At 44.3% G+C, this 6,278-nt stretch overlaps 1 long non-coding RNA gene across 3 annotated transcripts in view; it reads right to left on the bottom strand.

Moving 5' to 3' along the window:
• Positions 1–6,278, bottom strand: part of LOC107200338 — an 86,533-nt gene that overhangs the window by 69,276 nt on the left and 10,979 nt on the right. The window lies entirely within an intron of this gene.

Here is a 6,278-nt window from a genome sequence, read left to right as displayed (position 1 = left end):
AGATGAAAACCAGAACCAGATTATGATGCTATACTACTCTGGTTTGGTTTTTCTTCCTGGCATGCTGTAACATCAGGGCTTGCTGTTCTAATTCCACCAGCAGTCCATCCACTCAGTCACTCAAAGCCAATACTTCCAAGCACAGAAAAAGAATGGATCTCAGGCATCTAGGTTGAAATCCACCCAGGACAAACTCACTAGGATGTTTTAAAGACCCATGTTTAAAGGCTCTTAAAGGCTAAAAGAGGCAAAGGATGCTGCAAAATTCTAGCCCTAATGGTGGGGAAATGTTTTAGATGACATTTTATCAGTGAAACAATGCAAATGCAAAACAAACAAAAAAATTATCCTAGGAAAACTTCAAAACCTGTGGCATGAACAGCAATAACTCTTATTATTACTCCACATTTCCTCAGTCACATCTATGGCCACTCCATCTGGAAAGCTACTATGAATTCATCAAGTCTAGTGATCAGCTTTTCCTAGCACTCACTGGTGTTACGTGTCAGAAGAGCAGGCATTGATCCAAGCTAGAGCATCCTGGAATACTCTGCTTTCCTGAGATCTGACTGTGGTACAGCCATCTCCATTTCACAGGAACACAACATAAACAATGCCTCATACTGCCTCTTGCAACAGGGTTTGCAAGAGTTTGTCTCTTGCAACACATATATGTTTCACCTAACCTGTTTCCCTGACCAACCCAATGGGTATAAAATTTAAACCATTAATATCACTGCAGTACAGGGAACTGGGTGTTCCAGTACCTGTTCCAGACAGTGGAGTCTGTAATTGCCAGTAATTGCCATTTCCAGGCATGTGAGCTCTTTCCCAAGCAATGCAGCTGAGTCAATGCCTTTCTGCTGGGACCTCTACTCCTTTAAAGAGAATTTTCCCTCCAGGAGGTGGTGATGAGGGCCACCAGCATTATGGCACTATCTCACAGGAGGTAAGACTGTTGTCCTGTTCATGGTTTCACTTCCCAGGGCCCAATTGTACCATGGTTTCCTTCTGCCTCATCTGTTTCTTTATTCTTGTCAATCACTGACACTGGCACCTCACAGCCAACATTTGTCAAGTGATGCATCAGCACACATGAGTCAGGCTCTAACTTCTCAGCTAGGCCAGCCACTTCAAATTTCTGCCACCATTTTCTACTAGTCCCTCCCTTGGAGAACGAAATTTTGTGGCTTAGAGGTCTGTACTTCCCTGCAAACTCCCAAAAACTCAAGCCCACCAACCCACCGCACATTTCCATGCCTCTCAAGCTGCTTGTAATGAAAACGTGTGTCACATATACAGAGCTGTTAACTGCACTGTTTTGCCAAGGTTACTCAGAGTAATAGGAGGAAATGTTCAGGCCCTGTGCATTGCTTATTTTAGCTTCTTTGTTCCAACAACCCACAGATTCACACCTCCCATTCTCTTGCTATCAACAGTATTTTTGCCATATACAGAAATGTCTTAACATCTTTCTCACTTCAGCTGTTCATTTGAGGTCAGTATAAAATTTCTATGATTTGCTTAGATTTTTTTCAAGTTCCTAAGCAGCATCTCAGTCAAAGCTCTGTCTGTCTGCTGTAAACTTCACTTGTGGTAGTCTGAATTCTCCTTACTGTCAGTGTATTATTCACTCCCCATAAAAGCCTCCTGAGACTGGATAAATTATCTTTATTTTTATGCCTATTGCCTTATCCAGAGCTTTCAGTGGTTCTTCTTAATTTTATACCAGCTCCAAAACAGGGTCTGGTCCCTTATCAAGGACACAGTCTCTGAAAACTGGAAAAAGATCAATTTTTTCACAAACAAACCTACTTTTTTGTTACTTTTTGAGCTTTCTATTTAATCCATACTGTTTACACATCTTGCTTTTCCTCAGGGTGCAGTACTTGCTAAACTTCTGTCCTATTTAAAATCACCCATATGTGCTCAGGGCACAAAGCTGAAAACCAGAAACAAAAATTCAGCTATCATCAGAAATATTTTCCCAAACAGCAGGGTTTTGGGGGGCATCTTCCACCTGCCAATTCCCATTGCTGCTGAAGCATCCCTCAGTGTTTCTGGAGACTGGGGCAAGGTCTCTCACCCCCTGATCTACACCATCCCTCAGCTCAGGGTGTCTCCTTGGATTGCCTCTTACTGATCAGGGATTGGAATTGTCCTGTTCCTACTCCAACCTGCCCTTTCTCTAATGAGAACAGCCACACACGACAAGATAGGGACACTTCCAAGGACAATGTGAGTGATTCCATGCATCACTAAATACATGCAGAGACTGCCAAGGTAAAGCATACACAAGTCAGCTTTTGCAGGGCAGTCCTTTATGCAGAGTATTTAAAGATTTAGATGCCGAATTCCTGATGATTTTGAATTAAATCCAGTACTTAGCAGTCTTTGAGGATCTGGATCATTCCCTAGAGGCTGAAATAGTAATTGGGATGGATGGGCATTGCATGTCATACTACCACCACTGACTCTGTGGTAGACAGAATGCATTCCCTAAAGAGCTTAACAGCAATAAAGAGCTCTGTAAAAAGCCCTGACATTTCAGGGAATTACAGCATTCATTCCTCTTTGATGTGCTGTGCTTCTCTTGTGCATCTAAAATCCTATAAAGAGAATTAGAAATATCCTCTTCTACCAGTTGCCCAGAGGCCAGCAAAGAAAGATGGTGAAAAATCTCTCATGTATTTCATGGGATCTCGGTCATTCCTGGGACACAAAATCTCTGATAACCATAAACCTTAGTCACAACACACAGATATCTGCAGTCTGTTGACATGCCAAGGCATGGATATCCAGAAACAGCGTTTTTCTTTCCTTACTGTGTGTCTCACCTGCATTGTGTCAGCACAGCCCACAGTTCAAATAGCTTCTGTCTTTGCAAGGATTTTGCTGCTACAGCCCAGAAACCTGTAGTAAGGCAAAGCTGCACAATAGCCAACCCTCAGTCACACTGCAAACATATCAGGGCCCAGCAAAGCTGAAGATCTTGAATTCTTCACCACAAAGTGAGACCCTGACCCCCCAAGTGGGTTTATCTGCCAGCCTAGCTTCCTCCTGGGCTCTGAGCAAGCACTGCCCTCCCTCCACAACCTCTTGGTAACTGCCAAGAGGAAACAACACAGCCACGTGAAAGGGCAATTTCTTCCTTCCTTGTCCCACTGGGGTTTGGTCTCTCTAAGATGTGTGCACAAGAGTCTCATTAGTCAGGCTAATCAACATTAGTAAGCATTGCTAGCAGGTGTGGGCTCTGTGGGCAGAAAGGCTGAGGAAAGTGGAATTGCCATGTTAGGAATATGAGCAGAGGTCACTCTGCCTCTTCTGTACCTGTCTTCCAAGTGTAAGAGCAGGAGTGGCTCTGGGCAAGGATTTGTGACAAGACAGATCTGAGCTTCACAGCTATTCTGAAACAGAGGAAGATGAGGAAGACATTGCAGAGGAGCCCAAGCCACAAAGTAATAAAGGAGGAAGGGAAGGAGAGGGACCCAACAAGTTAAACAACAAGTTGAGTTCCATGAAGGGCAGCACTAGTAAGAACAAGAACGAGGAAGGTAGGACAAGGGAAAACAGACAGGGAACACAGGGACATCCCACAAGAGATGACATAGGAAAACAAGTGAGAGATGGCTTGCTTTTCCCCTTCTGCACACAATTAGTCCCAGAACAGGAGCTCTGGGGAGGGTGCCAGTGCTTGGATCAGAGCTGGAAGACTCCCATTTTAGGAAGAAAAAGCTTTAAAACAGAGCACTTTATGGCATTCCCATGGTGAGGCCCAAGAAAGGGACAAGGGTGATCTCCCCACATTCATCTGAACTTTTGTGGTCCTGCAGTAGAAGACAGGAAGGTCTCCAGTGTTCTGAGAAAGAGGAAGAGGGTCTTTATCCCTACACCCTTGGGAAGAGGGTGCTGGGGATACAGGAGGGGATCTGGTATGGTGTGGGTGTTCATGGACTTATATCAGCATCCATTGTAAATGCTGGCTACATGATGAGCAGGATTGTCATGGGAAGTGCTGGGTGAGGCTTATGCTGATGTTGCCTCCTGAAATGTCACATCATGACATTGATGTCACACCACAGCACATGTCCCATGCTCTGCAGGGCATCCCAGGCAGGGCAAACTAGGATTGCAGCATGTCCCCTAGCACAAGAAATAATTGATCACTTCACTGTAATATTTCAGTGCTTTGTGTTGGGCCCTCTTCGGCAATTGGAGCCTATTGGGAATGCCAAGGAGAATATCCACTGCAACTGCAGAACCACAGGATCATTTGATTGGAAAGGACCTATAAAGTCATCAAGTCCAACCCTTCCCCTGGCTATGTCAAAGCCACCACTATGTCCCTATGTGTCACATCTACACATCTTTCAAATATGTCATGGGATGATGACTCACACACTTCCCATCTTTCAGATTCCTTCTTCTCCAAATGAGTCAAAAAGCACCCAAACTTCCCTGGCAGAGATGTGAGTTTCTCTAAGCATTCTTATAAGCAGCCAATGCTGGCAGGATATCAAGGTCTTCATTCATGAAACTATTCTTCTTCATGATTCTTGCCAATAGTATCAGAGATCAGATTAATTTAGGTATGGAGGTATGGGTCTGAATTCTAACACAAGGGATTTTGCTTTTTCTTCATGGCTATATGCAGAGCTAACAGCCCAGATCAGGACTGAGGTTCCTCTTTCCAGCTGCTATGCAACAAGAAAGAGCCTGTCAGATGAAATAAAGCCAAGCTTACATGGAGAAGAAAGTCCTTGTTTACTCCACAGCAATCTCAGGGAAAGCTCACAGAGAGGAGCTTCTGCCATCCGAATGAGAAAATAAGTAGAATAAAGGAATCATAAAATACCCTGAGTTGGAACTGACCCACTAGAATCACTGAACCTAGCTCCTGGCCCTGCACAGGGCCATCCCTGCACATCCCCAAGAGTAACACACCATGTGCCAAGAACTCTGATCCAAATATATCTCGTCCAAGCACATCACCTGTGATTTTCTCAGTAGGAAAAGCCAAGAAAGCAAGGACTAGTCTGAACTCCAGCCCCAAAAGATGCATTCTTGGGATGTCTTGAAGGCCTTGCAGGAGACCCCTTGGCTTCTCTTTGATCCCTCACTAGACCTTAATAAGACCTTCCTGACTTGACCTTAAAGCAAATTTCCTTCTATGTGGTTCAAGTACCCAGGAGCAAAATAGCAGTTTTTGTTTAGACCTCAAAATAGAAGGTTTTTGTTTAGAGCAGTTTTACTTCTATCTCCTCCAAAAGAGGACTCTAAAACAGGCCTAGAAGTGCTTGTTTGTCTCTACAGATGGAGAAAAGTGGAAATTGCTGCAGATCAGTTAAGTATATTCCCCCAAGAGACTTGCCATGGGGAAGTCCATATGGGAGCAGGGCATGGCATGAAAGTCTTGGGCCAGAGCCCAGCCGTTGGCTCATCCGTCCTTTGATCCCACAGTCAGCATCTCTCCAGAGAAGGATCCTTATAAATTCATTCCTGAAGTTCATTAGACAGGAGCTTAGACCAAAGCCCAGTATCCAGCCCCTTGATGTTTTGGATAGCTTGGAGACTGCCCAAATCCTGTCTTCCCAGGGAAGGCCTCTCTTGATTGATTGTATTTAGAGCTGGAAATGCCGCCCTGCCCGCATTGCTTGGAAAACACGGTGCGCTCAAGACGCCGGTTCAGACGGACTTCTCTGCACAGCTGCCCATTTGCAGAGCATGTGGTGGGAATCTGTTGATAGGTTCTTGACAGAAGTTATGGCTTGTTTATTTGGTAGCTTTACTTTGTGCCTCCTACCCAATCCGGAAACCCTTCCTCTTATAACCTCTTGGCCTGCTATTATACACAGTATAATAATTTTGGTAACCATGATTCATCTTAGGACAAACACTGCATAAAGCAAACAGATTTGTATTGTCATAATTAAAGCAAACGATTTGATGGTTTATCCATATAATCCTAACAGTTCTGCCAGTGCTAATACTATACCTGACCTGCAGAGGTTTCACTAAGTCACTGTAGGGTGTATTAACCAATGGAATATGAAAACAGGCATGACCTTGCTGTTTCTCAAGGCGGAAAGGACTTGGAAGCCAGCAGGACTTCTTTCTAAGGTTACTGGTTGCCTTATGGAGGTGAGAAAGCCTCTCCCAGTCATCCCAGCATCAACCCATTTAAACTGGAGCCCCTTTTTCAGAAAGCCTGCCGTTCTGCTCTAATTTCTCTGAGGTTTAGAGAAGATACATCTCCTTCTTTGTCTTTGCAATGTTAC

Source organism: Parus major, chromosome 2 (assembly GCF_001522545.3).
Source record: "Parus major isolate Abel chromosome 2, Parus_major1.1, whole genome shotgun sequence".
In the NCBI taxonomy this organism is placed as follows: Eukaryota; Metazoa; Chordata; class Aves; order Passeriformes; family Paridae; genus Parus; species Parus major.
The sequence above is the reverse complement of the archived record's forward strand: the minus strand, read 5'-3'. Positions and strand labels throughout refer to the sequence as shown.